The sequence below is a fragment of the Miscanthus floridulus genome, chromosome 11, assembly GCF_019320115.1.
Source record: "Miscanthus floridulus cultivar M001 chromosome 11, ASM1932011v1, whole genome shotgun sequence".
Classification (NCBI taxonomy): domain Eukaryota; kingdom Viridiplantae; phylum Streptophyta; class Magnoliopsida; order Poales; family Poaceae; genus Miscanthus; species Miscanthus floridulus.
The window spans coordinates 2,863,193-2,874,025 of record NC_089590.1 but is presented as its reverse complement, the minus strand read 5'-3'; positions in this window follow the sequence as shown (position 1 = coordinate 2,874,025).

The window sequence follows — 10,833 nt, the reverse complement described above, 5'->3', positions numbered from 1 at the left end:
CTTGTGAATATTTGACAACCTTTGCATTTTCTAATGAGTTCTTCTGCGTCTTTCAAAGCGGTTGGCTAGTAGAATCCGGTGCGGAAGGCTTTGCCGACTAGTGTTCTTGAAGCGACATGATTTCCACGGCAGCCTGAGTGTATTTCGTCTAAGATCTCTTTGCCTTTTTCAAACGAGACACATTTTAGGAGTACTCTTGATGATGCGGCTCTTCTGTATAGTTTATCCCCTACTAGGACATAGTTCTTGCTTCTGCGAACAACTCGGATAGTCTTTGTTTTATCTACTGGCAACTTATTCTCTTCGATATAATCGATAAAAACCTGGGTCCATGAGGTGGTGATTACCAGAATCTAGGTGCCTTTAGCTGGGAGTTCAGGGCTTATCTCACCGGGTTATTTGATAGAGGGAGCTGATAGCTCCTCTATGAATATGCCTGGTGGGACCTTCGCCCTATCCAATCCGAGCTTAGCGAGGATATCTGCTGCAATATTAGAATCGCGCAGGACATGTAGAATTTCCAATCCATGAAAATATTTTTGAGTTTTCGTATTTTAGCATAGTAAGTGCCCATGTTTTCTTTGGTGCAGTCCCAATCCTTGTTGACTTGGTTGATGACTACTGTCGAATCGCCGTATACGAGTAATCGCTTGATTCCAAGGGTAATTGCTACTCGGAGTCCGTGGATGAGGGCTTCATATTCTGCTTCATTGTTTGTAGCTTGCCATAATATCTGAAGGACATACTTGAGTTGTTTTCCGTCTAGAGAAATGAAGAGAACGCCTGCACCGGCTTCGCCTAGCTTGAGTGATCCATCAAAGTACATCTTCCAATGGTCAAGGATGGTATTTGACATGGGTTGTTGAATTTCTGTCCACTCGGCCACAAAATCGACAAGGGCTTGAGATTGAATTGCCTTCCGTGGGGTGAAATCAATATGGAGAGCACTAAGTTTAACTGCCCACTTAGATATGCACCCTGTTGCGTCTTTATTGTGTAGGATGTCTCTGAGTGGGAAATCTATCACCACGGTAATCTTGTGGCTTTCAAAATAGTGGCGAAGCTTGCGTGAAGTGACCAGGAGGGCGTAGAGTAGTTTTTGCACATGCGGGTACCGGACTTTTTATTCTGACAGTACTTCGCTGATGTAATATACGGGGCGTTGTACTTTATATACGTGCCCTTCTTCTTCTCTTTCTATGACTATCGATGTGCTGATCACAGTAGAAGTTGTCGTAATGTACAGCATCATGTCCTTGTATTTCTTTGGAGGTGTGAGGACAGGTGAGGTTGTGAGGTACGTCTTGAGTCTTTTGAAAGCTTCGTTGGCTTCTTCTGTCCACTCAAACTTGTCTGCCTTCTTTAGTAATTTAAAGAAAGGTAACCCTTTTTCGCCGAGTCATGATATGAAACGATTGAGGGCCGCCATGCAGCCTGTTAGTTTCTGCACATCTTTGACACTTCGAGGAGGGCCCATCTCTGTTATGGCTCGAATTTGCTTGGCGCTGGCTTCGATTCCACGATGACTGACCAAGAATCCTATTAGTTGTCCTAAAGGAACTCCGAATACACACTTGCTTGGGTTCAATTTCCACCTCCACCTTTTCAGGTTTTCGAAGGTTTGCTTTAAGTCTTCAATTAGTGTGTCCAGGTTCTTTGTTTTTATTACTACGTCATCCACATATGCTTCTATGTTATCGCCGATCTGATCACCAAGGCACGTTTGGATAACTCTTTGGTATGTGGCACCAGCATTCTTGAGTCCAAATGACATGGTCTTGTAGCAGTAGGCGCCGAACGGAGTGATAAAAGATGTCTTGCTCTGGTCTTGTTCTTTTAATGCAATCTGGTGATATCCTGAATAGCAATCAAGAAAGGATAATAGGGCAGATCCTGATATTGAATCAACTATCTGATCAATGCATGGTAGTCCGAATGGATCTTTTGGGCAGTGTTTGTTGAGATCTATGTAGTCGACGCACATGCGCCACTCGTCCGTATTCTTTTTTTGTACTAGAACTGGGTTTGCTAGCCAATCTGGATGAAGGATTTCTCTAATGAATCCGGCTGCCATTAGCTTTGTGATTTCTTTTTTAATTGCTGCCTTCTTGTCGGGTGAGAATCGTCGTAGCCGTTGCTTCACAGGCTTGGAGCCTTCATTGATATCGATTCTATGCTCAGCCAACTCTCTTGGGACACCTGGCATGTCGGCCGGCTTCCAAGCGAAGATATCTTTATTGTCCTAAAGAAAGTTGGTGAGCGCGAATTCCTATTTTCCCAAGAGGTGGGCGCTGATGGTTGTCGTTTTGGAGGGATCACCGGTGCCCAGGTCGATTTGCTTGACGTCGGCTTCTTTTGGTGGTGCAAGGATGCTGGGCTTTTTGGCCGATATCTCTAGTTCTTCTAGGCTCATTTCTGCGGCAATAGTGGCTATTTCTTTTCTACCATCGGCGGCTTGTGCCTTGGCTGCAATTTGAATTGCCTGAACGTCGCAGTCAAAAGCGCGCTTCAAATCACTTTGAAGGGAAAGGACACCATTAGGCCCTGGCATTTTAAGCAATAGGTACGGGTAATGCGGTATTGCCATGAATTTTGCTAGTGCTGGGCGCCCGAGGATTGTGTGATAAGATGAATCGAAGTCTGCAACTTCAAACTTGATGAACTCTGTTCGGTAGTTTGAGGGAGTGCCAAAAGTAACCGGTAGAGTGATTTGTCCAAGATGCCATGGCTGCCTTGCCGGGTACTATCCCATAAAAAGGGGTGCTCGTTGGTGTAATCATCCCGGCGAGTTGTAGTCCCATCTTCCTTAGCGTCTCTGAAAAGATGATGTTGAGTCCGGCTCCCCCATCGATTAGTACTTTTGTGATAGTCATGCTGGCGATAGTTGGATCTAGAACCAGTGGGTAATGGCCTACGTTTCCTACGCTAGTCCATTGGTCTTCTCTTAAAAATTGGATTGGATACTATGACCAATTGAGATATCTTGGAGTAGCCGGTTCTGCTGCCATGATAGTTCGTAGAGCTAGCTTTTCTTGATGTTTGCTTCTGGAATCTAGGGCTCCAGCGAAGATCACTGCTACTGTCCCCTAGATTGTTGGAATCCCTTGTCTTCGTGGTTGTCTTCATCTTTTTTCTAATTGTCTTCTTTAGTGTTTACCTTATTATCTTTTCTTGTGTATCGATCATTGAAGGTGTAGCAATTTCCGATGGTGTGATTTCCTTTAGGGTGCTAGTTGCAATGCATGTTTTCAATGTCGTCATACCTTCTGGGTTTGGAAAACTTCCTTGATTTGTCAGCCACTGCTACGGTGTTGTCTTGTCCACGTTTTCTTTCTTGATGTCTAATGTTTCGATGATTTTGCTTGTTTGGGTTGTCTCGGTTGTTTCTATCCGAGAACCTTTCTCGTGTCTTCTCCTCTGCAGTAATCATCTTTTCTACTGTGCGTCTGAATTCTTCATTGTTTCTCAGATTTTCTTTGCAGAAGTCCTGAAATTGCCACCTAGCCAAGATTCCGTGAGAGAAAGCTTCGATTACTTCTCGTTCGGTGATGTCATGTACTTGAGCACGTAGTTCGCCAAATCGTCGATAGTAATCTCTGAGACTTTCGCCCCCTTTCTGCTTGAGTCCTTGTAATTCTGTGTGGGTGATGGGGTGTGTAATGATGCCCATGAAATTCCTATAGAAAACTCTTTGCAAGTCCTCCCAATTTCTGATTGACCCTGGATTTAACTTGTCAAACCATTGGAGGGGCATGGTTTCTAGGGCCATGGGAAGGTCTCGATATCATCGTCTCCTCTGGCTAATTCAATCGACTGCGAGTAAATCCTAAGCCACTGCCTTGGTTTGGTCTTGCCATCATATTTAGAGTGGTTGGACGGCTTGAACTTGTGAGGTAGTCGTATTGAAGCAAGTCTGTTTATGAAACAGGGGAATCTATCGTGTGTTTTGGCTTCTTTGTATTCTGATTCGGCACCTCCTTCCTACCAACTATCGTTTTGGTAAGAGTAGTTCCGCAGGGATGTCTGAATGGGTGCTTTGCTTCTAATCTTCCTTGGTTGTTTGACTCGGTAGTTTTGACTATGGTAACTTCTACTTTCTCTATTGTGACTTCCACTTAGGTCCAAGTCTCTCGAAAGCGGACTTCCTTTGATTTTGATCTTCCTTCCTATGAGATGTTGATCTAGCAGGTAGTCTTGAGCGGGTTCTTTCGTCGTGTGTCCTTAGGGCTGCTGACCGGAGGAGGTCCCAGAGCTGTTCCTGTTTTTCACTGGGAAGTGATGTCGCTCCTGAGTTCTTCTAGCGCTTCTTGGATCCTATTGTAGGGTGTATTCGCTATGCGTCTTTCTTCAACTTCTTGTTCTGATTTTCTTCTATCGTACTCAGCCAGATCTGACTCATATTTGATCCAAGCTTCCTTGCACTGCCTAGCACGGCGTTGGCGTCCTTGTTTCAATTTGTTTCTTCTTTCCCTGGCTTGCCTCTGATTCTCGGTCTCACCATCGTGCCCCTGGATAAAGGGTGATATGTTGGACTCAGATTCATCTGATGACCTGATGTCAGGTGCTTCTAGGGGGACCAATGGTGATCAAGGACGACGAACCATGAATACTTCTCGTGCGTGAATTGTTCTGTTATCAGTGTTGGTTTCCACACTGTCGGTTGATGACTTTAGTAGAGGCTTCAAGGTCGCAGATCGAGTCTCCTTCTTGGTAGGGTAGAATTACTGTCGTCGTCATGCCTACTAGTTGGGTTCCGCTGTCCTTAGGAACAGAACCTGGCTAGTGGACGATGCAGTCTTGAGATGTTATAGTTAGTACGAGACCTTCCTGAGCCCTTTCAGTGGCATTCTAAGCACCGGATCGAGGGATCCTTCGGGTCGTGCCTGGTAAGATTTTGCCATGTTGTGGAGTACGAACGGAAAAGGACCCGACTTCTTGAAAGGACCCTGAGTGTACCCCGAGTTGTATTCTTGATAGGCCGAGGCCACGTTCCAGAGCCCTGTCGGAAAAGAACTCGGTTTCTCGAAAGAACTCGGGTAAGACTCCATCTCGGATGTGGAGCCTGAGTTTGAATCGAATGCGCAAATCCATGAAATCTGAGTTGGATCGGACATCATGAGCTGCACGAATCTTTCGGTGAGTTGATCTGTCATAGTCGCTGAAATGGAAAGGTTTTCATGGTGATCCAAATCTTCGAGGAGGTGGCCTTGAAGCTTGCCATTGTCGTCCGCCTCGCAGATCCATGAACCGAAGATGAAGGTTGATCCTGTCGAGAAGATGATGTTGATGAGGTCCGTCGAGCTCTCGAATGCAAATTCGCCGAAAGCCCCTACCTGGCGCGCTAGCTGTCGATGTTTCACCACCGATAGCCTGCCACGGGGGTACCCGGGGCAGTTCATTCGGGCTAAAGCATATGCAGAACTCAGCGGTAAATGCAAGAGATAGTTGATTTATCCTGGTTCGGACCCTCGATCGTGATTGAGTAATAGCCCTACGTCCAGTCAGCGTTAGCCTTTGTGTTGGATTGATTGTAAAGTGTTGTCTCGTTTTTCTCTAGGAACTCAGCCCTCCTTTATATAGTAAGGAGGTCAGAGTCCTAGTCGGTTTACAATGAGAGTTCCTAGTAGGATTACAGAATAATACTACTACTAAGATTTCATGGAAAGAATCCTAGTTAGACTAGATCTTCTCTCTTCCTTGTGGGGTATCCCGTGGGTCCCGTATCGACAATGAAGCACTGCACAGTGAAACGAGGAGTCTTATCGATTTCTTGGAACCGTTAGGAGTAACCTTTTGGTTCCTGACGTTTTAGTTGATTCCTAACCGGTATTTGATACCAACATGAGTATTTAGTGACATTCCTATCTGTTTTTTTAGACCGTGAGGAATTTTCTCTTGTACCTATTGGTTATTAAAAAAGTCAGGGAAAACCAAAACCGTCAGCGAAATATATCTTGCCCTCGTAGTATATGAGCCATTCCTAAAAAATAGTAGACGATTGTAAAAATTGTTTATGTACTAGTGCTTAAAAAACAATTTGTGATTAAAACCGGGGCATTGGAAACCATGTCAACGTTTCAAATCATAGGTAAAAATGAAACATGTCATATCGGTTACAAAATATAAAATAAGTCATTCATTTAGCCACCCTTCACTCTACAATAAATAATAATGCACATTTCCTACATCTCAGCGACTTCTTGCCAAGGTGAAGAGGTCCCTGAACCAGTTGTACATGCTCGACCTAAAGGTAGAGCAGCCAGGTGTGCCTGGCGGCAAGGCACTCTGAGGAACCATGGATGTGGCATGCTTGGTTTGGATATCTCAGCTTCGACGCGCTTGGTCGGCTGAAGAAGATGGTCCGAGGGCTACCCCACGTCAAGCATGGAGCGCGAGCTATATGACAGCTGCTAGGCCGGGAAGCAGAGGAGGCTACCTTTCCTAAAGGCGGCCAAGTATCGCACGGAGGACGCTCTCGAGCTCGTCCACGGTGACCTCTGCGGGCCAATCACGCCTGCTACAAACGATGGTCGGCGGTACTTCCTCCTACTCGTGGATGATTGCAGTCGCTACATGTGGCTGCAACTCCTGACGAGCAAGGACAAAGCGGCGGCGGTGATCAAGAAGTTCAAGATGCGCGAGGAGGCCGAGATCGACAAGAAGCTCTAAGTGCTGAGAACTAATCACGGCGGTGAATTCACTTCGATGGAGTTCGCTGCGTACTACGCGGATCAGGGTGTGGGGCAACACCACACCGTGCCGTACTCGCCACAACAGAATGGCATGGTGGAGCGACGGAACCAGACGGTGGTTGGCATGGCCCGATCCATGATGAATGCCAAAGGCATGTTGGCAAAGTTCTGGGGGGAGGCGGTGACCACGACGGTGTTCATCCCCAACTGCGCTCCGACCAAAGCCCTGATGGGCAAGACGCCATTCGACGCTTGGTATGGGCATAAGCCGAGCGTGTCCTTCCTCTGGACATTCGGCTGCATCGGCCATGCTAGGAAGACAAAGCCGAACCTCACCAAGCTAGAGGACAAGAGCACACCAATGATGTTCCTGGGCTACGCGGAGGGTACCAAGGCGTACCGGCTCTACGACCCACGTAGAGACAAGGTGCTTGTCTCACGCGACGTCGTGTTCGATGAGGAGGCGGCTTGGGACTGGACTAGTCTGAGCACAGGGGAAGTTGGCGGCTCCACCAGCACCTTCGTCATCGAGCACTTGGTCATCCACGGTGGTAGAGACGCTGGGGAAGAGGTGCCGAGCACTCCGGGAGGAGCGCCGAGCACTCCAGCGGCAGAGCCGAGCAGTCCTGGGGCAGTGCCGAGCACTTCGGGAGGGATGCCAAGCACGCCAGGAGTGGTGCTGGGAGATTCTACAGTGGTGGCGACCACTCCATGACGGGTGCCGAGCACTCCCGTGGCGGAGCCAAGACGTCTTGCAGTGGTGCCGACCACTTGAAGACTGAGGCTGAGCACTCCAAAAGTAGTGCCGAGCACTGCAACCAGGGTGCCGAGCACTTCGGCGGAACAGGGAACTCCGTCAACACTGATTGAGTTCGCCCCACCTCCAAGTGACATCACTGAGTTCGTGGATGCCTTCCACGAAGGTGAGGTGTGGTTCTGTAGGCTGGACGACATCGTCGGCAGCATAGGACCCTTAGGACTGGCCGGTCGGCTACTCAATGACGCAGAGCTGCTGCTCGTCAGTGCAGAGGAACCACCCACATTCACGCTGGCCGAGCAGGATGGAAACTAGCGACGGGCGATGCTGGAGGAGATGAAGGCGATCGAGGAAAATGAGACATGGCAGCTCGTCGATCCACCTCTAGGATGCCGTCTGATCAGCCTGAAGTGGGTGTACAAAGTCAAGCGGGACGAGCTCGGCGCCATTGTCAAGCACAAGGCGTGCCTCGTCGCTCGAGGCTTTGTTCAGCGCGAGGGCATACACTTTAAGGAGGTCTTTACGCTAGTAGCGCGCATGGAGTCGGACCCGTTTGCTACTAGCCTTGGCAGTAGCAAAGGACTAGCGCGTCCATCACTTGGACACTAAATCGGCCTTCCTCAATAGCGAGCTGGCGGAGATGGTCTTCGTCAGGCAACATCCAGGTTTCGCCTTCAAGGGAGAGGAGCACAGGGTGCTCCAACTGCGCAAGGCGCTCTACAGGCTGTGGCGGGCCCCACGAGCATGGATCGCCAAGCTTAACGCCACGTTGGGTGAGCTTGGGTTTCAGCGGTGCGCAACCGAGCACGTGCTCTACACGCGGCGACGGGGGAAGGAGGAGCTCGTTGTTGGCATGTATGTGGATGACTTGATCGTCACCGGCGCGAACACGGAGGACATCAACAGCTTCAAGCGTGAGATGGCGGCTCGTTTTCGAATGAGCGATCTCAGCGCACTCTCCTACTACCTCGGCATCGAGGTGAGACAGGGGAAGGAGGAACTCACGCTCGGTCAGAGCGCGTCTGCCTCCAAGCTGTTGGAGAGGAGCGGCATGGCTCAGTGCAAGCCATGCGTGACTCCGATGGAGAAGCGGCTGAAGCTGACGAAGGCCAGCACCGCGACGAAGGTGGATGCAACACTCTACCGGAGCATCATCGGTGGTCTACGCTACCTAGTCCACACGATGCCGGACATTGCGTTCGCCGTGGGCTATGTCAGTCGCTTCATGGAGGATCCCAGAGAGGATCACTGGGCTGCAGTGAAGCGGCTACTGCGCTACGTCAAAGGGACGGTGGATCATGGGATCATCTTCCCAAAGACCGGCGGGGGGACATCGACAGGCGACAGAGCACCTCTAACGTGCTCGTCTTCCTCGGGTCGGCTCCAATTTCATGGTTGTCGCTGAAACAGAAGGTGGTGGCGCTATCTACGTGCGAGGCAGAGTACGTAGCAGCGGCCACAGCGGCGTGCCAAGTTGTGTGGCTACGCCGGCTGCTGGGCGAGCTGACCGGCGTGGAAGCTCACCCACCAGCACTGATGGTGGATAACCAGCCCGCCATCGCCCTCGCGAAGAATCCGGTTCTGCACGACCGGAGCAAACACATCAGCGTGAAGTTCCACTTCCTCAGGGACTATGTCGATGGAGGGCAGATCGTCATCGAGTTCGTCGAAACTGGTCGTCAACTCGCGGACTTCCTCACCAAGCCGCTCAGACGTCTTCGACTCATAGAGCTGAAGGAGATGATCGACATAGAGGGGGTACAAGGGATAACAGTAGGTTTAGGGGAAGAATTGTTAGAATAAACTACTGCTTTCCTTGTGTGAACACAACAAGGGAAGGCGGTGCTGAACTGGCCCCCTGCTGTGATACTGTAGCCGCTGCAGGTGCAGGTGCCGCACGGCTCACCTGCAGCACTGTAGCCACATGCAGAGGCCGGCGTAGAGTCAGCCATGTATGTTATCTAGTTACTGTTATAACATGTGCGCTGTACTAGGACTAGATGGATAGAGTTGTATAAATAGGCTACCATGGCAACTCAGTAAAGAGAGTTCAGATTTGCCATCTCTCAGACAGGGCTTCAGCTAATGCTGGTATCTTGTGCTGTGTGTGCATGCTCTGTTCTCCCTTCTTCTAGCTCTACCCATGGTGTGTGGGGACGGACAACGCTTGTTCGTGGTCGGCACGGCTAGTGGGTGCTCGACAACACTAGCGGGTGCTCGATAAGACTGATGAACGGTTCACTTGCCTGAGCCGGTGATCCTATGGACCAACAGAACAGAGCATAGGAGAATATACAGACAAGGAGCTTCCGGTGAACTCGAGAGGAGCATTCCGCTCGATGATGAGCCTCTCACCAGAATGGACCACCAAGGAGGAAATCTAGTCTATGTCAAGCCATCTAATTTTGACGATCTGATCAGTGAGCTTATCAGAAAATCTCACCCTAAAGGTGGGTTTTGCGATTATCTTCGCTTGGAGGAACCAAATCCTTGGAGTTGTATATATTTAGTGGGCATGAATTTTAAAATTATGAGTTTTACTCTATTTAAAAAATTATGAATTCGTTTTACTACAAAGATATAAAATTCGTTTTCATCCTACTCCATTTAAAAAATTATGAATTTTACTAAGTTGCATCTATTTTTAGAGATAGCTCAAGATCCAGCCGCCTACCTCTAAAGGTAGGGGCATTTATTGAGGTGGCTGGACTACGAATTCATTTCTCAAGACTAATCGTTTCGGGAACCATTTTTAGAGGCGGTGGTAGATTAAGCACAGTGGCGGATCTAGGATTTCAGTCACGGGGGTACGGACCTAAGTGACACAATTCGCTAATGATATAAACGATCTAAGTGATGCAGTTCACTAAGAGCAACTCCAAAAGACTATATATCTTTCATATGATTTATAGAAAAGCTGGCGGAGTGTACAGAGATATAGAAAGCGTTTTTCATAAAATAACTCTCCAAATGATGATTTAGAGAGTAAATTTTACAAAGACTATTGGAGATCGATGGTCTAAGGATACAATTAACCAACAGTCATCTAGGAGTATACAGATATAGTCATTGCCAAGGTCTTCATAAGCATATTAGTTTCTTGCTGACTCAGGGTAGACCAAGAAATCTTTTGTGCTTTGTATATAGAGTAATATATTAAAAATGCTAGATCATTGTTTCTGTTAATACCACAATGTTCTACAAAAGTAAAATTATTTATTTGTCGAGTAATCTACAGATGACTTTTCTTTCCAAAAATTGTCAGATTATCAAACAAAATCAAGACTCAAACTTCACGAATTAAAACTATAATGATGGTTTGGAAGGAAAAAGAGTCAACTTTTCCAAAAAAAAAAACTGTCCAATTAATTCGTTTTCATACTT